General features: G+C 52.7%; 1 protein-coding gene across 2 annotated transcripts in view; it reads left to right on the top strand.

Moving 5' to 3' along the window:
- The first annotated feature begins 8,994 nt into the window (after nucleotides 1–8,994).
- The window catches only part of LOC141126618 (T-cell ecto-ADP-ribosyltransferase 1-like), a 35,777-nt gene continuing 20,217 nt past the window's right edge, over nucleotides 8,995–24,554 (top strand). Inside the window, exon 1 of one of the 2 annotated variants that reach the window (XM_073612535.1) lies at nucleotides 8,995–9,097. The gene's annotated coding sequence lies outside the window, so the exon portion shown is untranslated. Of the gene's footprint in view, nucleotides 9,098–10,834; nucleotides 10,935–24,554 lie in introns of those variants that run through there. The other variant, XM_073612536.1, reaches the window with a different exon arrangement.

Genomic DNA, 24,554 nt, shown 5'->3' with positions numbered 1-24,554 from the left:
TAATTTCTCCAACCCACCGGAAACTCCCAACACGTCACTTCCGGTTTATTTAAAACCCGCCAGTCATTGGGGATTTTGACGAATTGGCGGTTGGACACAAAAGCGGCAACAGAATACATTCCGGTACAGGAAGACTGAGCTGTTTTGGCAGCACAGCGACTAAGGATGACAAAGTTGTCGCCGCCTCGGTGGCGGCCATTTTGTTGGTTAGTATAGGAGCGGAGTTATTCTGAATCTCCGTTCAGAATATCGCATTCCGGCATGGGTCGCAGGAATTTTTACAACGCCGGACTGTATTTGGATGCCGGCGTTGTGTCCAACCACCAATTTGTCAAAAACTCAAATTACTGCGAGAGGGGCGTGGCTGCGGAGTGGAGGCCACGTGCTTCCGGTCATCGGTGGAGCTCCAATCTGCAGCCACGCCCCCTTGGGAGGAGGCGCGGCGGGAGGGAGATGAGTAATGGCGGGAAAGGGGGCGGGTCACGTGACTGTTACCTCGTAGGCCAGGGCATCCTTTTCTTAGTAGAGGGGGCGTTATTGTATTAAATACTGGGCGCTGATAGGTTGAAACACGGTGGGGGGCGGGTTCAAAGCTTTTACCTCAAGCTTTCCGTTGCCATGTGCGCAATGATTGGTTGGGGGGGGGGCGGTAGTTTCGCACATCCTACACACATGATTGGTGGAGCTCTTCAGAGCGGGTTCTCACCTTATTACTGTGGGATACTGTTCAGTGATTGGTTGGTGGGCGGGTTTTCATACGGCTGATTGGTAGATGTTTTAGGAGGCGTGTTTTAATAAGCTCGCTCGTTATCTATGACGAGTGATTGGTCTGTGGGCGGGATTTACCTGAATACTGAGTGCCTATTGGTTGACAGTATTGGGGCGTGTTTTACTGTGCCTCCCGTTCTTCCGTATGGGGATGGGGGCGGAGCTCGTGCTAAAGTGCCCGCCCATTTGATATAATTTAATAGGTGACGCCCCTTCTGCCTGTGTCCCCGCCCTCCTGCACTTTGATTTAAATGTTGTATATAGCTGGAGGGCGGAGCCACCTATCACAGCCAATCACAGCACGCCATTGTGGGAAACAATTTTTGATATAAAATATTATCTTATTAAATAAATAAAAAAGAATACACTTTAAATAACGACCCATCCCCCATCATAGATATGTATGTAAGGAAATGCTGAATATGACGCACACATATACTGTAGCGCACCCCCTACAGATCCACCAACCAACACAGAGGAAAAAAAAACAACATAAAAATAATAATAATAAATAAAGTAGAAAAAAAACAAACAATAAAACAGAAAAAAAGAAAAAAAACGTAAAAAAAAGACCCCCCCCCCCCCCCCAAAAAAAAGGAAAAGTGAACGGTAAAGCAAAACCTGAAAACAATAAAAAATAGAAAAGAAAAAATACCCCCCCTCCCCCTCCCAAATAAAAAAAAGGGAAACGTTTAGAAAAGGTAAACAAAAACTGAGATGAAAAATAATAATAATAACACAAAACAAAATTAATAAAAAATGAACACCACTTAAAAAAAAAAAAAATAATAATAAGGAAATGGGGGGAAAAAAGGAAAAAAAAAAAGTACAAAATAAATAAATTTAAAAAAAAAAAAAAATAAATAAAAACAAAAAATAAAAAATACCACCCCCCCCCCAAAAAAAAAAAATAGAAAAGAAAAACTAAAAAAGAAGCGTAAAAAGATAATGAAAACACACAAAAAATACAAATAAAAAAAAGAAAAGAAAAATACCCCCCCCCCCCAAAATAAAGATAGAAGAAAAAAGGAAGACAAAAACTGAAATGAAAATTAATAATAATAAAACAAAACTTAAAAAAAATAATAAGGAAATGGGGAAAAAAGGAAAAAAAAATAAAATACAAAAAAGTACAAAATAAATAAATAAAAAAAAGAAACTTCGAGAAATAAATAATAACAAAAAATAATAAAATAAAAAATACCCCCCTCCCCCCAAAAAATAAAAAAAAAATAAATAAAAAAGAAGCGGAAAAAAATAATGAAAACACACAAAAAATACAAAAAAATAAATAAAGAACCCCCCCCACCCCCCAAAAAAATTGAAAAGAAAAAAAGCAAGGTCCATAAAGACATGGATGAGTGAGTTTGGGGTGGAGGAACTTGACTGACCTGCACAGAGTCCTGACCTCAACCTGAAAGAACACCTTTGGGATGAATTAGAGCAGAGACTGTGAGCCAGGCCTTCTCATCCAACATCAGTGCCTGACCTCACAAATGCTCTTCTGGAAGAATGGTCAAACATTCCCATAGACACCCTCCTAAACCTTGTGGACGGCCTTCCCAGAAGAGTTGAAGCTGTTATAGCTGCAAAGGGCGGAGCCAACTCAATATTGAACCCTACGGACTAAGACTGGGATGGCAAAAAGCCGGGGGGGGGGGGGGGGGGGGGTCCACCTATCTATCGTTTTTTTTTTTTTTTTTTGGAGTTCATTCACAAACTTTTCTTCTCGGGGCGTGGCTTGGCAATGGCGCGGTGAGGCTGCTTCCTCTGGGAGCTCGGTGCCTCGTTCAGGCTGAGAACCGGCTGTAGCGCACCTACCGCCTGAACAACTACATGTCCATGACGGACAGACCTTCCGGGATCACCCGCAGCCAACGGAACCGCGGACATTGCAGCCTATTCTCTCCGGAATTCGGCCACTCCGTTACATCTTCCTGGATCTCATCCTTGCAGATCTCGCACATGCTCAGTGCGGCACAAGCAGTGTAATAGGTTTCAGGTCAGGTTTCCATAGCAAGGGCAGTGTCAGAGGAAGTTGCCGCCCCTTTCCCAGAAGGCATTGCAAACAGGAAATGATGCGATGGGCCGCGGCCAGGGAGGAGGAAGTGAAAAATGAATACAGCAAATATACAGGAGGTGCTGAGAAAAAAAAAATAAAGAAAAATATCCAATTTGTTTACAGTGCAGAGTTTAGTGAGGGATGCTGAAGAGTTGTAAAAGCGGGTGGAGCTCCACTTTAAGCAGAGGATAGATACTGTAGACTCTAGAGTGTCTGAGGTGGAAACATCTACTTCTCTGCTAGAATCAAGAATGTCAGACATGGAAAAGGCTCATGTGGATTATAAAAGGCGCCTGATCCTGATGCAACTCTCCATAGATGATGGCGAAAATCGCAGCAGGAGAAACAACATCAGAGTGCGCGGCCTGCCTGAAGCCACATCAGGAGGTGATCTTAGAGCTACGATAGTGGCCATATTCAATCGATTATTGGGCAAACCACCCACAGATGAGTTGGAATTGGATCGAGTGCACCGCGTGCAGGGTCCTAGGGGAGGAGATGATCTCACACCGAGAGACGTATTGGCGAGAGTTCACTACTACACAATTAAGGAAGAAATACTGAGAAGGGCCCTTTGGACTTTGATGGTGCATCGGTGCAACTTTTCCCAGATTTATCGCGGCTCACCCTGCGCATGAGAGGCCAACTACGACCACTACTCGAAGCAATCAGAACGAACGGTGCCACCTACAGATGGGGTCACCCCTTCCATTTGATTGTGCTGAAAGGGAACAACTCTTTTGTGCTGCGTTGGCCGGACCAACTCCCGGATTAGTTTAGATTCCTGGCAATCTCTGGGTTTTCTGTACCCAACTGGCTGGACTTCCCGATCACCTTCAACAGCTCGCGATCTGCATCGCCAAGACCCCAAAGACCTAGCAGGCGACAATGGCGCTCAAGATCCAGGATATCCTCGAGAGACAACCCCACCTCGCCGGAGTCTTGAACGAACTTACCGGAGTTGAATGGTTCTTATCGTGAGACGAGAGGGGGACTCTTGAGGACCTCAGAGTCCCAGGTCACATTGATATCCTTTTTGAACTCACAACATACCCACACAGTTTCGTGTGTAGGTCATAAAATGTTTACAGGGCTTAATGTGTGTATGTTGCTGCAACTTTTTACCCCCAGGTGTAATGATACAGTGCCTAAAATGGATGTTTAGACTCAAATGATACTGGGGCCGTCTCGCCACGCCTCCCCCTCATTGTTCCACAGTGCTCCTAAGGGCATTTTTGTTACCCTTCGTTATATTTTTTCCTTTCATTTTTTGTTGGGGACATGAGGTGTCCTCCTTCTTCTCACTTCCAGTCTTTCCCGCTGTACCTAACCTTCCTCTTCTCTTTACACCTTCTTTCTCACCCCCTCTCTCTCTTGACTTAACCCCCCCTCCCCTTATCCCTTGCTTCATACCCCCTTGACCTTCTTTTACCTTCCCCGCTCTGATATTGGTGCACGACATGGCCCCCCCCCCCCCCGGGGGTACCCCCAGGTTTACGTTCCCGAGGGGAGATAAAATTTACCTCCCTCAATGTTAGGGGTCTGGCTACACCGGAAAAACGCTCCAGATTGCTCTCAGATCTCAAAAAAACACGCTCACAGGTGGCGTTCATCCAGGAAACGCATTTCAAGCAGTCGGCAGTCCCCAGACTATGTAATAGGGACTTTACCAATGTATACCATGCTCCCTCCCCTCTGTCAAAATCAAAGGGGGTCAGCATATCGATAGCCAGATCTCTACCATGGACGCTGCTGGAGGAGAGGGCAGACCCACTTGGGCGATATTTGCTCTTAAAAGGCAAAATTAGAAATACCACAGTGACCCTGGTTAACGTCTATTTCCCTAATTCTGACCACCTGTCTTTCATGCGATCACTCACTCCCTTAATCCTAGATTTCCGGGAGGGTTTGTTCCTGATGGGCGGAGATTTTAATTTTGCTCCAGAACCTCTATTAGACGTTTCGAGAGGGGCGTTGCACTTGTCTTTCTCATACCTGAAAAAACTCAAGGTAGAATTAGCCAATTTACAGTTAGTTGACCCCTGGAGGATCATGTACCCTGAGGAGAGGGATTATACCTTCTTCTCTGCGGTGCATGGTACATACTCGAGGATAGACTTCTTTCAGATCCAACATAAAGATCTCCCTTTTGTCACCTCATCCCAAATTGATCACATTTCCCTATCTGACCATGCTCCCACCCATGTCACCCTATGCTGGGATACAGAACACAGGTCCCCCCCCAACGTGGAAACTAAACAAATCACTCTTACAAATCCCGGAGGTACGTGAAGAGATAAGTAGGTCGCTAACTAATTATTTCTCAGAAAACATAGACCCCTCGCTGTCTCCAATGACAGTATGGGAGGCCCATAAATGTGTAATAAGAGGGGAATTAATTAGGATTGGGGCTGCAAAAAAAAGGGAAAGAACCAAACAGATTGATCTTTTGATATCCCAGGTGCGGGCTCTCGAGCTGCTACACAAGAAGTCTTTAGCAGAAACACATCTCAAGGCCTTATTGAAGGCTAGGGGTGAATTGAAAGACCTTTTGTACCAAAAAACAGTACAGAATCTGGCATGGGCCAGAAGGTACATGTTCGAATTCTCCAATAAGCCAGGCACCATGCTGGCCAGACTTCTACGTGGCCCGAGACAACGCACCTACATTCCCTCTATAGTGACCTCACAGGGGTCAAAAGTCCATACCTCCAGGGATATAGCCAACGAATTTGCTGCTTACTATCAACAATTATATAATTTACGCAGGGGGGAACCTGTTGGGTCTCTGACGGAGAGGGAGGTGGCAGCGGGTGAATACATCAGGTCTTCGGGTATGCCTACTTTGCCAGCTGATGTAGGTGACTCCTTGGAGGCGGACATCACACCTGAAGAACTCTTGCTAGCCTTGGCACAAACGAAGCCTAGAAAGGCGCCGGGGCCGGATGGCTTCACCCTGACCTACTACCAGACATTTGGGTCTAACTTATCGCCACACTTTCTGAGAGCATACAACACATTAAAAGAGGGCAGTACAAACATGGTAGACTCCCTACGGGCATATATATCCCTGATCCCAAAAGAAGGGAAAGATCCTAACTACTGCAGTAATTACCGTCCAATTGCGTTGCTAAACGTAGATCTTAAATTGTTTTCCAAAATTCTTGCTAACAGAATTCTACCGCATATCCCACATTTGATCCACCTGGACCAGGCAGGGTTCGTGCCGCTGAGGGAGTCGAGAGACAATACCATTCGGGTCCTCGACCTTATACATGAAGCGCGGTCGGTCAAGAAGCCTTTTCTGCTACTCTCTACAGACGCGGAAAAGGCTTTTGACAGAGTGGCCTGGCATTTTATGCGGGCCACTCTGGAACATATTGGTGTTGGCCCAAACATGAGAGGCTGGATATCGTCTCTATACTCGGCTCCCTCGGCGACGGTACGGGTGAACGAGTGGCGTTAGGACTTTTTTGACACCTCTAACGGGACGAGGCAGGGGTGTCCCCTGTCTCCACTAGTTTTTATTCTGACCCTTGAGCCGTTCATGTGTAGTGTCCGTGGGAATCCCAATATAACCGGGATCACAAAGTCCTCTGGGCACCACAAAATCGCGGCCTTCGCCGACGATCTGATTTTTTTCGTCTCCAACCCACGGATCACATTGCCCAACATCTTGTCAGCTCTGAAGTTATATGGGGAAGTTTCAAATTTCAAAGTCAATTGTGCCAAGTCTGCAGTGTTGAATATCACAATACCAGCCACGGAAGCAGCTAATATGAGCAAATCCTTCCCCTTCCGATGGGCGGAGAAATCTATCCGCTACCTGGGGGTGGACATCACTCCGGACTTGGCACACCTATATACCAGTAACTTCCTACCCTTACTTCAGAGACTTAAGATAGACCTCCAGACGTGGCACAAACTTACCTTGACCTGGTTTGGGCGGTGTAACGCCCTGAAAATGACGGCCTTACCCCGAATTTTATATATACTCCAAACATTACCGATCAAATTACCAACGACCTTCTTTAAGCAAATTCAGTCTACTGTGAGGGAGTTTATCTGGTCTCATAAATCCCCCAGAACAAAAATGCAAACATTGACCAGACCTAAGGAGAAGGGGGGCATCGGGCTCCCGGACGTCTTCCAGTACTACCAAGCTGTTCACCTGACTAGGATCGCCGATTGGCACTGCAACAGGGACTCCAAACAATGGGTGGGAATGGAAATTGAGGATTCCTCTATCCCCTTACTCTCGGCCCCGTGGCTCATGTCCCCACCTCCGGCGGACTTTAGAACCCACCCGCTGATAGGAGCCATCCTCCTGGTGACGAGAAAAATATTCCGAACCACGGACCTATCATCGTTACCCTCCCCCATGACACCTATCATAGGTAACCCGGATTTTACTCCCGGACTTACGAGTCGTAGATTGAGACAATTAATCACTATTGAGAAGCAGTCCCTAGGTGAGATTTGGCCCCGGGGAGAGTTCCCATCTGCCACCACTATCTCTAGACTAATTGAACCTCCGTTAGACAGTCTCAGCACTCTTCAGCTTAGACACTTTCTGAAGACTTTTCAGAAGGTCCCCTATGTCCCTCGTGGTCACACTCCTCTGGAATCCCTTTGTAAATCTGGGGAACCTATAAGACATACACTCTCATTTATATACAGTCTTCTCACCAGTCAAGGGGAGGACACGATCCCAGAGTTCCTACTGAAATGGGAAAGGGACCTGGAGATTCAGTTTTCCACACAACAAAGGGAGAAGGTCTTGGTTTTGGCACACAAGTCCTCGATTGCGAGCCAGTATCAAGAATCGGGATACAAAATCCTGACCAGATGGTACAGAGTCCCATACATGTTGCATAAAATGAACCCTTCGTTGTCGGATAGGTGTTGGAGATGTGACAGGGAGGTGGGAAGTATTTTACACATTTTTTGGTCGTGTCCGGTCCTGAGACCCTTCTGGGTGGAGGTGACTTCGACTATTCAAAGTTTGACCTCGGTCGAACTCAAAGATAACCCAGCTGCATGCCTTCTACACCTAACCACAAGACCGATCCGAAAGTACAAGAAAACACTGACCATGCAACTTCTGAATGCAGCGAGAGCATGTATTCCAGCGCTATGGCGAGATCCCCTTCCACCAACCAGGGTCCTTTGGTATTCAAAAGTAAACTGTATCCTGCGTATGGAGGAACTTACTGCAACTATACAAAACAAGGAGGAACAATTTAATGACAAATGGAGACCCTGGAGATATTTTGTTGGTACTAACACATATCTACAGGAATTGGCTCAAGCACAATCCCCGTCTACCTGAGATGAAAACCACGTAGATCCTATCAAAACAAATACCTGTACACACCCCTATGGGGTCTGGCAGACGGGGCCGATGGGGGGGCGGTGTCGCAGCCATTCCCTTCCAACCTCCTCTTTCTTGCCCTCTTCCCCTCCTTCCCTCCAAGCCTTCCTGGTCTTTCTTCTACCCCGCTTTCCCTCCTATTTCTATTCTTTCTTTCACTATAGGTTCTTCTGTATTGACCAGCTCACCAAGCAGCCGTGGAGACGGCGTTAATGAATTAAATGAGAAGATATTATTCATAGTGAGCAGGAAATATATACCTGTATAGCATAAAACATACCTGCCTTCAATGGTTTAAACATTGCATTTCATATCAAAATTGTTTAATTTCAGTTTAAGGTTTATGCAAGGAGGCCCAGTTGTAGGCAACCTTGATTTACCATATAAGGAAAAGTCATATGTTTGGCTAGAACATACTTATAGTACCACACCTGTTTGGTGGATAACCTGATTTTGGTTTACGGATTCAAGTTATATGACTCAAAACGTGTCAATGTATGAAAATGTATGACCTGTCGTATTCTGGACTATGTATCTATGCCTTCTGTACAAAATAAAGGAATTTAAAAAAAAAAAAACTTTTCTTCTCATGATTATCTACTCACATGTTCTGTGTAATAAGTCCGATTTCGTTGTAAAGAATAACTTATAAAATTCACTGTTTCCATCTTCATTGTGGGCATTTGAAGCCCACAAGCATGTATTTCCTGGATGTGGTGAATGCTGTGCTCCCAGCATTTACCGAGATGTTGTGATGACGCTGTTGCACAATGCATGCTGGGAAGCCTGAGACTAGCCCCCAGGGGACTGTGGGAGGTCTGGGAGAGGCTAGAAACACGCCTACTCCCACGAGAGGAAAACCAGGAAGTGCTAAGAAGATTAGAAAATAAAAGGTAATTACGGCAATTTAAATTTTTTTTACACAGCATGTCAGCATCTAGGCAAGGAAGAGAATGCATAGAGATAATGTTCAAAATTTGGGTGGAACCCCTCATGTAAAGGCAGGCATCCCAATACTTTTGTGAATATAATGTATGTGAGGGTTGTGTCCAAAAAGATCATTGTTGTCAGGCTACTGGCTTTGGTAAGTGGTGTTGGTCCTGGAACTATGGAGGCACCATAAGATGGGAGGTCATCAGCCACAGCTCAAGGAACCTCTGGCAACTTCTGGAGGAACCTTAGGGTTTTACAGCACCGTGGGTGAGAATATCTGATATATACGATTGTTGGGGGTATGACCTGTGTGCTGAGTGCCCCCTTTAAACATCCACCTATAGCAGAACATAGCAGACCAAGCCTGGTCACTGCTCTTTTCTATGGTCAGCCATCACATGGGTTGGTGAGTACCAGTACCATGGGGAAGACGGCTGACTAGTGGAAGAATCTTGCAGTGAGAAGAGTTAGGCAGGACCTCTATGCGGGGATGGTGTCTAAATAGGTTGTTGGGGGTCAGGCTGCTGGCTTTGGTAAGTGGTGTTGGTCCAGTAACCATGCAGTCACCATAACATGGGAGGTCATCAGCCACAGCTCAAGGAACCTCTGGCAACTTCTGAAGGAACCTTAGGGTTTTACAGCACCGTGGGTGAGAATATCTGATATATACGATTGTTGGGGGTATGACCTGTGTGCTGAGTGCCCCCTTTAAACATCCACCTATAGCAGAACATAGCAGACCAAGCCTGGTCACTGCTCTTTTCTATGGTCAGCCATCACATGGGTTGGTGAGTACCAGTACCATGGGGAAGACGGCAGACTAGTGGAAGAATCTTGCAGTGAGAAGAGTTAGGTAGGACCTCTATGCGGGGGATGGTGTCTAAATAGGTTGTTGGGGGTCAGGCTGCTGGCTTTGGTAAGTGGTGTTGGTCCAGTAACCATGCAGTCACCATAACATGGGAGGTCATCAGCCACAACTCAAGGAACCTCTGGCAGCTTCTGGAGGAACCCTAGGGATCCACAGCCTCCTGGTTGAAAATGGCTGATGTAGATGGATGTTGAGCTCAGAAATGCATCCTGAGTGCTTCCTTTCAACATCCACCTATACCAGAACATAGGAGGCTGAGTCCGGTCACCACTCCTTTCTGCGGTCAGCCATTAAATGGGTTGGTGAGCTCAAGGAACCCCTAGCAAATTCTGGAGGAACCCTAGGGATCCACAGCCTTCTGGTTGAGAATGTCTGATGTAGATGGTTGTTGGGGGTCCAACCTGCGTTCTGAGTGGCCCCCTGAGTGGCCCCCTTTACAGGTCCTCCTATACCAGAACTAGAACACCACTCTTTTCTTTGGTTAGCCACCATATGGGTTGGGGAGTACCAATACCATAGGGAGAAGGCTGACCGGTGGAATAATCTGGCAGTGTGAGGCATTAGTCGGGACTTCTATGTGAGGGTTGTGTCCAAAAAGATCATTGTTGTCAGGCTGCTGGCTTTGGTAAGTGGTGTTGGTTCTGGAAGTATGCAGGCACCATAAGATGAGTAGGTGAGCACCAGTAATAATGGGGAGAATCTGGTAGTGAGAAGAGTTTAGGCATGACATCTATGTGGGGATGGTGTTGCTGATCTGGAGTTGTATAATATTTCCTGCAAAGTAAAAAAAGAAGTAACATTTAAAATATGCAAAGAGGCCTTTGTCCTTGGGGATATGCCAAATATAGTCTTGTGGCAGCTGCAGAGTCGTTCTGTTCTATACATTGTTCACAGAGGAGAAACACCCAATTGAGGAGAAAGAAGACAAGGTAGAACTTTCCATTCCATAACACTGATGGTATATTGATGACTAATTAATGAAAGGAATAATCGTCTATATACCAATATTAGATATAGAGGACACTGAGGTCAGCCAATGGATTTACCTTGGTGATTTAGGTGGTTCTGAGAGATTTGGAGTGTACCTTCGGCATAGGTTTCATAGGATAAGTGGGTTGCAGTAGAAGGTCTGTGGCAGTATACAGGGGGTTAAGCACTGGCCACACCTTGTTCCCCACCTGGGGTATTTGTCTTTTTCCCGGGGGGGTGAATAAGTGTTGTTGGGGATGGGATGCATGATGGGACATATCTGCAGGTGTGAGCTGATCCAGGGTGGTCTCACTACTAGTCCGGAGGCTAAATAACATTCTGTTGGATTTTGGATTCTGGTTATTACCCCTACGAGTGTTAGGAGAGCGGTTGGGTAGATGTTGGCGCCAAGTTGTACAATCCCTCTGACCTGCCTGCCTGTAAGCAGGTGCCTCCAAAAGGGTTCTGAAGGTTCAAATGTTTTTTTTTTCTCTCTGTGTTCCGGTTCGTAAACCAAACATGTCGTCCAAGTGCAAATTGTTACAATGTCTTGATGATGCACTGTTGATGCGTCCCTTAGCTGAGGGTAACTGAGCAGGAATGGTCAACATTTTCCCGCTCTTTTTAGCAAGGTCACCACCCCCTGCAGATCATACCATATGAATAGGGCTCACTAAGTGCCCCAGGTGTTGCTTGGAGGAAATACTTCCAAAATGTAGCTATTACTCTGCCATAGTAATTACCACCTTGGGGAAGGGAGGGGGGTGATGGGAGCCCAGTCAGGGTTCCCCGGGGGAGGGGGAGGGGGTATGGAGCCTGTAGACTCTCATGAACTTTATTGCCTTTGTGTTGCCTTCGTGAATTATCACCAGATCATGGACTACTCGCAGCCTTGTGGATTTACTGCCTATTAGACTCTTGCCTTGAAAGGATTTTTCATGAACTTGCCACATTTAAGAGACTCTGTCCTGACCCCCCGAGGCACGTGCCCCACGCTACAGAACCTATAGAAGAGGGTCAGGAGTAGACAAGGTGACTCCAGCTAGTCTTCTCACTTAGACTCTGTCCTGACCCCCGGGGGACATGCCCCACACTACAGGACCTGCAGAAGAAGCTCTGGGGTAGACAAGGTGACTCCAGCTAGTCTGATCCTCTCCTGCCTCCCTCCTGCAGCCCTGCTGGCTTCACCTCCTCTTTATCCCTCCGGCTGCACTGCAGGGGGCTTAGTCCTAGCACATGTGCCCCTTCCATCTGCTCTCCAGGCCCCCTGTGTGCCCCTTCCCATCTGCTTTCTGCCCCCCCGTGTATCCCTGCCCCTTCGCATCTGCTCTCTGGGCCCCCCTTGTGTACTCCTTCCCATTCGATCTCCGGGCCCCCCCATGTGCCCCTTCCCATCTGCTCTCTGGGCCCCCCCATGTACCCCTTCCCATCTGCTCTCTGGGCCCCCCTGTGTGCCCCTTCCCATCTGCTCTCCAGGCCTCCCCATGTGCCCCTTCCCATCTGCTCTTCAGGCCCCCCTGTGTGCCCCTTCCCATCTGCTCTCCGGGCCCCCCCTGTGTACCCCTTCCCATCTGCTCTCCGGGCCCCCCTGTGTGCCCCTTCCCATCTGCTCTCTGGGGCCCCCCTGTGTGCCCCTTCCCATCTGCTCTCCGGGCCCCCCTTGTGTACCCCTTCCCATCTGTTTTCCGGGCCCCCCCTGTGTCCCTTCCCATCTGCTCTCCAGGCCCCCCTGTGTGCCCCTTCCCATCTGCTCTCCGGGCCCCCCTGTGTACCCCTTCCCATCTGCTCTCTGGGCCCCCCTGTGTACCCCTTCACATCTTCTCTCTGGGCCCCCCCTGTGTGCACCTTCCCATCTGCTCTCCGACCCCCCCCTGTGTACCCCTTCCCATCTGCTCTCCGGGCCCCCCTGTGTGCCTCTTCCCATCTGCTCTATGGGCCCCACTGTGTACCCCTTCCCATCTGCTCTCTGGGCCCCCCTGTGTACCCCTTCCCATCTGTTCTCCGGGCCTCCCCTGTGTGCCCCTTCCCATCTGCTCTCTGGGCCCCCCTGTGTGCCCCTTCCCATCTGCTCTCCGGGCCCCCCCTGTGTGCCCTTTCCCATCTGCTCTCTGGGCCCCCCTGTGTGCCCCTTCCCATCTGCTCTCCGGGCCTCCCCTGTGTGCCCCTTCCCATCTGCTCTCCGGGCCTCCCCTGTGTGCCCCTTCCCATCTGCTCTCCGGGCCCCCCTGTGTGCCCCTTCCCATCTGCTCTCTGGGCCCCCCTGTGTGCCCCTTCCCATCTGCTCTCTGGGCCCCCCTGTGTGCCCCTTCCCATCTGCTCTCCGGGCCCCCCCTGTGTGCCCCTATCCATCTGCTTTCTGGGCCCCCCCTGTGTACCCCTTCCCATCTGCTCTCCGGGCCCCCCCTGTGTGCCCCTTCCCATCTGCTCTCTGGGCCCCCCTGTGTGCCCCTTCCCATCTGCTCTCTGGGCCCCCCTGTGTGCCCCTTCCCATCTGCTCTCCGGGCCCCCCTGTGTGCCCCTTCCCATCTGCTCTCCGGGCCCCCCTGTATACCCCTTCCCATCTGTTCTCCGGGCCTCCCCTGTGTGCCCCTTCCCATCTGCTCTCTGGGCCCCCCTGTGTGCCCCTTCCCATCTGCTCTCCGGGCCCCCCCGTGTGCCCCTTCCCATCTGCTCTCCGGGCCCCCCCTGTGTGCCCCTATCCATCTGCTCTCCGGGCCCCCCCTGTGTACCCCTTCCCATCTGCTCTCTGGGCCCCCCTGTGTACCCCTTCCCATCTGCTCTCCGGGCCCCCCTGTGTACCCCTTCCCATCTGCTCTCCGGGCCCCCCCTGTGTGCCCCTTCCCATCTGCTCTCTGGGCCCCCATGTGTACCCCTTCCCATCTGCTCTCCGGGCCCCCCTGTGTACCCCTTCCCATCTGCTCTCTGGGCCCCCCCTGTGTGCCCCTTCCCATCTGCTCTCTGGGCTCCCCTGTGTAACCGTGAAACTGTGTTTTTATGGACATGCATGCACACGGGTGGTTGGAGGGGGGTGGGTGCTTTTATGTTTTATTATTTATTTTATTAAAGTTTATTTTATTTTTTTTACATTTTTTCTATTTAACTGTATTGCTATCACAAGGTGCTAACAAGCCCCCCGTTTGATAACATTCGGCAGGTGACAGATTCTCTTTATGAAGACAGGTCAGGCTGGGCGTCAGTGCAGGAGGTCGGGCTGGGGGTCAGTGCGGGAGGTCAGGCTGGGGGTCAGTGCAGGAGGTCAGGCTGGGGGTCAGTGTGGGAGGTCAGGCTGGGGGTCAGTGTGGGAGGTCAGGCTGGGGGTCAGTGCGGGAGGTCAGGCTGGGGGTCAGTGCGGGAGGTCAGGCTGGGGGTCAGTGCGGGAGGTCAGGCTGGGGGTCAGTGCGGGAGGTCAGGCTAGGGGTCAGTGCGGGAGGTCAGGCTGGGGGTCAGTGTGGGAGGTCAGGCTGGGGGTCAGTGCGGGAGGTCAGGCTGGGGGTCAGTGTGGGAGGTCAGGCTGGGGGTCAGTGAGGGAGGTCAGGCTGGGGGTCAGTGCGGGAGGTCAGGCTGGGGGTCAGTGCGGGAGGTCAGGCTGGGGGTCAGTGCGGGAGGTCAGGCTGGGGGTCAGTGTGGGAGGTCAGGCTGGGGGTCAGTGTGGGAGGTCAGGCTGGGGGTCAGTGTGGGAGGTCAGGCTAGGGGTCAGTGTGATAGGTCGGGCTGGGGGTCAGTGTGGGAGGTCGGGCTGGGGGTCAGTGTGGGAGGTCAGGCTGGGGGTCAGTGCGATAGGTCGGGCTGGGGGTCAGTGAGGGAGGTCAGGCTGGGGTTCAGTGCGGGAGGTCAGGCTGGGGGTCAGTGAGGAAGGTCAGGCTGGGGGTCAGTGAGGGAGGTCAGGCTGGGGGTCAGTGCGGGAGGTTAAGGCTGGGGGTCAGTGCGGGAGGTTAAGGCTGGGGATCAGTGCAGGAGGTCAGGCTAGGGGTCAGTGCGGGAGGTCAGGCTGGGGGTCAGTGCGGGAGGTCAGGCTAGGGGTCAGTGCGGGAGGTCAGGCTGGGGGTCAGTGCGGGAGGTCAGGCTGGGGGTCAGTGCAGGAGGTTAAGGCTGGGGATCAGTGCAGGAGGTCAGGCTAGGGGTCAGTGAGGGAGGTCAGGCTAGAGGTCAGTGCGGGAGGTCAGGCTGGGGGTCAGTGCGGGAGGTCAGGCTGGGCATCAGTGCCGGAGGTCAGGCTGGGCGTCAGTGCGGGAGGTCAGGCTGGGCGTCAGTGCGGGAGGTCAGGCTGGGGGTCAGTGCGGGAGGTCAGGCTGGGGGTCAGTGCGGGAGGTCAGGCTGGGGGTCAGTGCGGGAGGTCAGGCTAGGGGTCAGTGCGGGACATCAGGCTGGGGGTCAGTGTGGGAAGTCAGGCAGGGGGTCAGTGCGGGAGGTCAGGCTAGGGGTCAGTGCGGGACATCAGGCTGGGGGTCAGTGTGGGAGGTCAGGCTTAGGATCAGTGCGGGAGGTCAGACTGGGGGTCAGAGCGGGAGGTCAGGCTAGGGGTCAATGAGGGAGGTCAGGCTGGGGGTCAGTGCGGGAGGTCAGGCTAGGGGTCAGTGCAGGAGGTCAGGCTGGGGGTCAGTGAGGGAGGTCATGCTAGAGGTCAGTGCAGGAGGTCAGGCTGGGGGTCAGTGCGGGAGGTCAGGCTGGGCGTCAGTGCGGGAGGTCAGGCTGGGCGTCAGTGCGGGAGGTCAGGCTGGGCGTCAGTGCGGGTGGTCAGGCTGGGGGTCCGTGCGGGAGGTCAGGCTAGGGGTCAGTGCGGGAGGTCAGGCTGGGCGTCAGTGCAGGAGGTCAGGCTGGGGGTCAGTGCGGGAGGTCAGGCTAGGGGTCAGTGCGGGACGTCGGGCTGGGGGTCAGTGTGGGAGGTCAGGCAGGGGGTCAGTGAGGGAGGTCAGGCTAGGGGTCAGTGCGGGTGGTCAGGCTGGGGGTCAGTGAGGGACGTCAGGCTGGGGGTCAGTGCAGGAGGTCAGACTGGGGGTCAGTGCGGGAGGTCAGGCTGGGGGTCAGTGTGGGAGGTCATGCTAGGGGTCAGTGCGGGAGGTCAGGCTGGGGGTCAGTGCGGGAGGTCAGGCTGGGGGTCAGTGCGGGAGGTCAGGCTGGGGTTCAGTACAGGAGGTCAGGCTAGGGGTCAGTGCAGGAGGTCAGGCTAGGGGTCAGTGCAGGAGGTCAGGCTGGGGGTCAGTGCGGGAGGTCAGGCTAGGGGTCAGTGCGGGACGTCAGGCTGGGGGTCAGTGTGGGAGGTCAGGCAGGGGGTCAGTGAGGGAGGTCAGGCTAGGGGTCAGTGCGGGTGGTCAGGCTGGGGGTCAGTGAGGGAGGTCAGGCTGGGGGTCAGTGTGGGAGGTCAGGCTAGGGGTCAGTGTGATAGGTCGGGCTGGGGGTCAGTGTGGGAGGTCAGGCTGGGGGTCAGTGCGATAGGTCGGGCTGGGGGTCCGTGAGGGAGGTCAGGCTGGGGTTCAGTGCGGGAGGTCAGGCTGGGGGTCAGTGAGGAAGGTCAGGCTGGGGGTCAGTGCGGGAGGTTAAGGCTGGGGGTCAGTGCGGGAGGTTAAGGCTGGGGATCAGTGCAGGAGGTCAGGCTAGGGGTCAGTGCGGGAGGTCAGGCTGGGGGTCAGTGCAGGAGGTCAGGCTGGGGGTCAGTGCGGGAGGTTAAGGCTGGGGATCAGTGCAGGAGGTCAGGCTAGGGGTCAGTGAGGGAGGTCAGGCTAGAGGTCAGTGCGGGAGGTCAGGCTGGGGGTCAGTGCGGGAGGTCAGGCTGGGCGTCAGTGCTGGAGGTCAGGCTGGGCGTCAGTGCGGGAGGTCAGGCTGGGGGTCAGTGCGGGAGGTCAGGCTAGGGGTCAGTGCGGGACATCAGGCTGGGGGTCAGTGTGGGAGGTCAGGCTTAGGATCAGTGCGGGAGGTCAGACTGGGGGTCAGAGCGGGAGGTCAGGCTAGGGGTCAATGAGGGAGGTCAGGCTGGGGGTCAGTGCGGGAGGTCAGGCTAGGGGTCAGTGCAGGAGGTCAGGCTGGGGGTCAGTGAGGGAGGTCATGCTAGGGGTCAGTGCAGGAGGTCAGGCTAGAGGTCAGTGCGGGAGGTCAGGCTGGGGGTCAGTGCGGGAGGTCAGGCTGGGCATCAGTGCGGGAGGTCAGGCTGGGGGTCAGTGTGGGTGGTCAGGCAGGGGGTCAGTGAGGGAGGTCAGGCTGGGCGTCAGTGCGGGAGGTCAGGCTGGGCGTCAGTGCGGGATGTCAGGCTGGGCGTCAGTGTGGGTGGTCAGGCAGGGGGTCAGTGAGGGAGGTCAGGCTGGGGGTCAGTGTGGAAGGTCAGGCTGGGGGTCAGTGCAGGAGGTCAGGCTGGGGGTCAGTGTGGGAGGTCATGCTAGGGGTCAGTGCAGGAGGTCAGGCTGGGGGTCAGTGCGGGAGGTCAGGCTGGGGGTCAGTGCAGGAGTTCAGGCTGGGGGTCAGTGAGGGAGGTCAGGCTGGGGGTCAGTGCAGGAGGTCAGGCTGGGGGTCAGTGCGGGAGGTCAGGCTGGGGGTCAGTGTGGGAGGTCAGGCTGGGGGTCAGTGCGGGAGGTCAGGCTGGGGGTCAGTGTGGGAGGTCATGCTAGGGGTCAGTGCGGGAGGTCAGGCTGGGGGTCAGTGCGGGAGGTCAGGCTGGGGGTCAGTGCGGGAGGTCAGGCTAGGGGTCAGTGCGGGACGTCAGGCTGGGGGTCAGTGTGGGAGGTCAGGCAGGGGATCAGTGAGGGAGGTCAGGCTAGGGGTCAGTGTGGGTGGTCAGGCTGGGGGTCAGTGAGGGAGGTCAGACTGGGGGTCAGTGCAGGAGGTCAGGATAGGGGTCAGTGCGGGAGGTCAGGCTAGGGGTCAGTGCGGGACGTCAGGCTGGGGGTCAGTGTGGGAGGTCAGGCAGGGGATCAGTGAGGGAGGTCAGGCTAGGGGTCAGTGTGGGTGGTCAGGCTGGGGGTCAGTGAGGGAGGTCAGACTGGGGGTCAGTGTGGGAGGTCAGGCTGGGGGTCAGTGTGGGAGGTCAGGCTGGGGGTCAGTGTGGGAGGTCATGCTAGGGGTCAGTGCGGGAGGTCAGGCTGGGGGTCAGTGCGGGAAGTCAGGCTGGGGGTCAGTGTGGGAGGTCAGGCAGGGGGTCAGTGAGGGAGGTCAGGCTAGGGGTCAGTGCAGGTGGTCAGGCTGGGGGTCAGTGTGGGAGGTCAGGCTGGGGTTCAGTGCAGGAGGTCAGGCAGGGGGTCAGTGCGGGAGGTCAGGCTGGGGGTCAGTGCGGGAGGTCAGGCTGGGGGTCAGTGCGGGAGGTCAGGCTGGGGGTCAGTGTGGGAGGTCAGGCTGGGGTTCAGTGCAGGAGGTCAGGCAGGGGGTCAGTGCGGGAGGTCAGGCAGGGGGTCAGTGCGGGAGGTCAGGCTGGGGGTCAGTGCGGGAGGTCAGGCTGGGGGTCAGTGTGGGAGGTCAGGCTGGGGGTCAGTGTGGAAGGTCAGGCAGGGGGTCAGTGCGGGAGGTCAGTCTGGGGGTCAGTGTGGGAGGTCAGGCTGGGGGTCAGTGTGGAAGGTCAGGCTGGGGGTCAGTGTGGGAGGTCAGGCTGGGGGTCAGTGTGGGAGGTCAGGCTGGGGGTCAGTGCGGGAGGTCAGGCTGGGGGTCAGTGTGGAAGGTCAGGCTAGGGGTCAGTGTGGGAGGTCAGGCTGGGGGTCAGTGTGGGAGGTCAGGCTGGGGGTCAGTGTGGGAGGTCAGGCTGGGGGTCAGTGTGGGAGGTCAGGCTGGGGGTCAGTGTGGGAGGTCAGGCTAGGGGTCAGTGTGGGAGGTCAGGCTGGGGGTCAGTGTGGGAGGTCAGGCTAGGGGTCAGTGTGGGAGGTCAGGCTGGGGGTCAGTGCAGGAGGTCAGGCTGGGGGTCAGTGTGGGAGGTCAGGCTGGGGGTCAGTGTGGGAGGTCAGGCTGGGGGTCAGTGTGGGAGGTCAGGCTGGGGGTCAGTGCGGGAGGTCAGGCTGGGGGTCAGTGTGGGAGGTCATGCTAGGGGTCAGTGCGGGAGGTCAGGCTGGGGGTCAGTGCGGGAAGTCAGGCTGGGGGTCAGTGTGGGAGGTCAGGCTGGGGGTCAGTGTGGGAGGTCAGGCTGGGGGTCAGTGCGGGAGGTCAGGCAGGGGGTCAGTGAGGGAGGTCAGGCTAGGGGTCAGTGCAGGTGGTCAGGCTGGGGGTCAGTGTGGGAGGTCAGGCTGGGGTTCAGTGCAGGAGGTCAGGCTGGGGGTCAGTGTGGAAGGTCAGGCTGGGGGTCAGTGCAGGAGGTCAGGCTGGGGGTCAGTGTGGAAGGTCAGGCTGGGGGTCAGTGTGGGAGGTCAGGCTGGGGGTCAGTGTGGGAGGTCAGGCTGGGGGTCAGTGCGGGAGGTCAGGCTGGGGGGTCAATGCGGGAGGTCAGACTGGGGGTCAGTGTGGAAGGTCAGGCAGGGGGTCAGTGCGGGAGGTCAGGCTGGGGGGTCAATGCGGGAGGTCAGACTGGGGGTCAGTGCAGGAGGTCAGGCTAGGGGTCTCTGTGGAGGGAGGGGGGATTCCTCCAACAGCTCCCTCTGCTGATAAGACTTTTTACTGATGAGAAGTTTGAATACACCTGACCTGTGTGTCTTGTTATTGGAAGGTACAAAACATTTTACAGCGCACACATTACAGCGCACACATTACAGCGCACACATTACAGCGCACACATACAAGAATGACATTTCCTGCAGGGCTCGTTAAAAACACCTGAACATATTCAGAAAATACGGGGGTTTGGTCACACTATATGGTCATATAGTGCTAAGCCCACTTACTGCGACAAAGTACCCCGAATTAGTGGGTCCTACACTAGTAATAGAATGGAAGATCCTTTGTCTCAACCATGGGAGCCGAACTCCTCTATGTGGGAGAACTGAAGGGGATACATCCTAATCACTGGTGGACACTAAATAAGAGGTAATGAGGAGGGGGAGGGGTGCTCCAGCCCAAAAAAACCTGGTCAGGGCCTATTACAATATACAAGAACATATTTGGGGGGCACACCATACAATGCGTTTAAATTCAAGATGGTGCTGCTATAAGACCTACAGAGGATCTTCCATTCTATTACTAGTGTAGGACCCACTAATTCGGGGTACTTTGTAGCAGTAAGTGGGCTTAGCACTATATGACCATATAGTGTGACCAAACCTCCGTATTTTCTGAATATGTTCAGGAGTTTTTAACGAGCCCTGCAGGAAATGTCATTCTTGTATGTGTGCGCTGTAAAATATTTTGCACTGTTTGTAGGTCTTATAGCAGCACCATCTTGAATTTAAACGCATTGTAGGGTGTGCCCCCCAAATATGTACTTGTTATTGGACAGTTCACCCCGCCTTGAATCCAAGTGTGGGGGTGGGGTGGTGGGAGTGTCTCGGTATATCTGTTGTAACATGTGCTTGAATAAAGGAGAGTCTGCTATTTTCACCCTACACTGAGTTACGGCTGGTGACTGGGTGGGCTAAAGGGTCTTGGATAGCGCTGGTTCTGGACAGAGGAAGCATTTATGGCGGACATAGTCCTGTTGAGGATAGGGGTTCATCACAACTGGTTGGCAGTGGTGGGATCGTGCTTCCTGGAGGTGAAGACTTCCAAACCTCCACCTGGGTCTAAGATCAGGATAGCAGACTTCAGTCACCCCAGCGGAGATATGGACCTGGCATCAGAGTTCCCGGGGCTGCTGCGGATCTTCCTTTCAGCAATCCCCAGGACTGTGTCAGAGGATGAATACCTGGAGCTCAGGCAGCAAATTCGGGTGGAGCTCTGGATTGCAGCCCTCCGTCTCGCTGGTATAAAACAGGGCAAGTGCTTTCCAACCCAAGAGCAACGGGCCAGTGACCAACGGGCATTGCGGATGGCATTCCTGGGATGCCCCAGGAGCAATGGGTGACTGAGTTGGACAGGTTGGTCCAGCAGGAGATAGAGCTGAACAATCGTTATCGGGCTCTGCAATGGCACGCAGAGGAGGGATATTTAGGGGAGACAACAGAATGCTCTCCGGAGGGATATGACTTTGGAGGCCCTGGATTGCTGTGGGAGAGCCTTACAGATCATTTTGTGTTTGGCGATGAAGGGGAACCTGACCTTGAGGACCTGAGAGAATATAGAGAGTCTATGCTCGGTCTTGCAGGGGTTTCAGAGCTCAAACCTGATCTGGATTATTTGCTGAGGAAGGAACAGCATCTGGAAAGGGCATACAGGAAACTGCTAGAACAAGTTCAGCAGCATGCCAGAGAATCGGCAGTGGAAACTCCGGAGATTGCCGTCTCCAAAGCTGAAGCGCTGACAACAGGGAAGAGCTCTGCTAACCTCTGCCCAACACCAACAGCAGCTTCAGCATTCCTGAGAGAAGAGGCAGTTGGCCTTTCTCCCACAATACTGACAGAGACATGGGATTTTCTGCAGCAGCATTGGTGGAGTTACAAGAAACTTCTGCAGCTGAAGCGCTGACAACTGGACAGAGGGTCCAAGACCTCTGCCCTACACCTGTGGCGGTTGCGGAGGCCCAGGGTGAGAAGGAGATGGTCACTTCCAAGTAGGGATGAGCTTCGAGTTCGAGTCGAACCCATGTCTATGTCCACCGAATCGGTCGATCGGCTGACCTTCATAAAAATTAATCAGTCTTGGATCACCAGCTACCAAGCACCTGATGCTGATATAACTGATTGATTTTTTTGTTTTAATGTGAGATCCCTTCAAGACTGCCTATGCTGATGCTGAGTGACTGTCCTGTTTTGCTGAGTGACTATCCTCTTCCTCCTCAATCATCATGCTGATAGCTTGTAAGAACATTTTTGGTTCTGGACGCCGCCACCAGTGGCTAAGCCCCAATTTTTCAGCCCCTGTTTAACAGGGGTGTGTAATTAAAAACCCTAGGAGTCCATCTCCCCATCCCTGAGGAGCCTACATTGGCTAACGGTAAAGAATCGGATGACATTCAAGACGCTCTGCCTCACCCACAAATGCATACAAGGAAACGCCCCTCAATACCTCAGAGAGAAAATAAAACATTACTCATCGAATCGCAATCTGCGATCATCCAACCAAAACCTCCTCCTCATTCCCAAATACCGCTACAAAGCAAGGGGAGAAGGCAGATTCGCAGTCCAGGGACCTCGGCTATGGAATACGCTTCTGACTCACATCCGCATGGAAGAAAACCATCTGGCCTTCAGGAAAAAACTCAAAACCTTCCTCTTCTAAGAAGCTGTGCAACACTAAACACATTTAGCGCCCTGAGGCGATTCAGTTCGCATTTGCAGCGCTTTACAAATCATTCATTCAATTACAATTTTTGATGCAATATTTTGCAGCAGGGCTCGTTCCTGCATTCCAACTAGAGTATCTGTGGGGACTTACAGTGTTGTCGCACCAGCACCAGTGCCTAAGTCCCAATTTTTCTGCCCCTGTTCAACAGGGGCATGTAATTACAATTCTTGATCTAATATTTCACAGCAGGGCCCTGTGAGGGCTTACAGTGTTGTGGCCACAACAACACCTAAGGCCCATATTTCTGCTGAGTATATAGGGCAGGACCCTACTTTCAAACATCTAACTTACAAACGACTCCTACTTGCAAACGGAAGGAGACAACAGGAAGTGAGATGAAATCTACCCCTAGGAAGGGAAATTCTCTCCTGTAAGAGTTAATATGGGAAAACAATTTCTCCTTTACACTGATGCTTTCCAATCCTTGTTCCACAAAAAACCCAAATTTTCAAAAAAGATTTGTCATTGGGACAGAAAGTGAGGTGAAATCTTCTGAAGAGGAGGAAAGACAGCAAAACAAATGTCACAGGGGTGATAACCCTTCCCTATGTTTTCCAAAAAGCTTAAAATAGATTTTTTGGCTGGAGCTAAACACGTTAAAAATGTACCCGTTCAAAATTACAAACAGATTCTACTTAACAACAAACCTACAGTCCCTGTCTTGTTTGCACCGCCTGTATACTGCTGTTCAGAGTATATAGGGCCTGGTGGCCCCACACCTTTCCTTATTTTAATTTGGGTGCGGGGTTCCCCTTAATATCCATACAAGACCCAAAGGGCCTGGTAATGGACTGGGGGGTACCCATGCCGTTTGTCTCACTGATTTTCATCCATATTGCCAGGACCCGACATTACATTAAACCTGCAAGCAGTTTTAAATGAGATTTTTTCCTTTAAAAATGACATTTGGTGCAGGGACTGTTCTAAACACGGGAAACACGCGTCACTTTACAGGCATACTATAGACACCCCCCAGCTACGAAATTTAAAGGAATATTTCACTTTTTTTTCACTTTAAGCATCATTAAAATCACTGCTCCCGAAAAAACGGACATTTTTAAAACTTTTTTTTGCATTGATACATGTCCCCTGGGGTAGGACCCGGGTCCCCAAACCCTTTTTAGGACAATAACTTGCATATTAGCCTTTAAAATGAGCACTTTTGATTTCAAAATTTGAGTCCCATAGACGTCAATGGGGTTCTAAAGTTTGCGCAAACTTTCGGTGCGTTCGCAGGTTCTGGTGCGAACCTAACCGGGGGGGTGTTCGGCTCATCCCTACTTCCCAGTAGCAGATTAAGATCCAGGGGGAGAAGGGAGAGGAGGTGTTCGTCCTCTCTTCCCAACAGTTGGCCAGAGTGGAGGAAGCGATCTTTCCTCTCCAGCAAAGATCCGTGCACCTGGGAGACAGCACCAGAGACTTGTCATCCCAGCAGCCAGATGAGAGTAAGGGAGATGGAGCAGCCGGCTTCCCTTCCCAGCAGCAGAAGGCACCCCAGAATGATGCCACCAATCCAGCAGGAGAGCTGGCATCAGGGCCAGACATAACTAAGCTCTGCCCAGCACCAGTAACTTCTTCTTCGTTCTACGGACAGGAGATGGTGAATCTCTATCCCTAGACACCAGTTATTGAGATTGGGGATTTGATAGACTGTTCTGCTGAGGAAGAACAACCTGGTGAGCCTCCAGCAGAAGAGCTGATATCGGGGCCAAACTTCACTGAGCTCTGCCCAGCACCAACAGTAGTATCTGGAGATACAAGAGACTCCGCCAGCTGAAGTGCTGGCCACCGGACAGAGGGTCCAAGACCTTTGCCCCCCACCTGCTGCAGTTCCAGGGGCCCATTGTGAGAAGGTAACGGTCACTCCCCAACAGATAGCTGGAGTGGATGATGTGGGGTCCTCAGCTGAAGTGCTAACAGGGCAGAATGCTACTGGCCTCTACACACAACTGCAGCTTGAGCTGATATCGGTGAATAGCACTGCAGTCTCCACTCACAGCAACCCAGCAGAAGGGCTGGCAACAGGGCAGAATGCTGCTGGCCTCTTCCCTCAGATAACAGAGGAGGGAGTTCCTGTGGTAGTGGATGGGACTTCAGTCTCCACTAACACAACCCCAAAAATTGGTGCGGCACTGAGACAGGAGGATGTCAGCCACTGGGTGATTTTCACCTAACAAAAGTGGATGGGACTTCAGTCTCCACTTGTATACCCCAGGGATGGTGGGCAGTCAGCCCAGATCCCCAACAGCATGACAGAGTGAGCCCAGTCACTCCATCTTCTCTCCAGCGGCAGAAAGGACTCC

Source organism: Aquarana catesbeiana, linkage group LG02, assembly GCF_042186555.1.
Source record: "Aquarana catesbeiana isolate 2022-GZ linkage group LG02, ASM4218655v1, whole genome shotgun sequence".
In the NCBI taxonomy this organism is placed as follows: domain Eukaryota; kingdom Metazoa; phylum Chordata; class Amphibia; order Anura; family Ranidae; genus Aquarana; species Aquarana catesbeiana.
The sequence above is the reverse complement of the archived record's forward strand: the minus strand, read 5'-3'. Positions and strand labels throughout refer to the sequence as shown.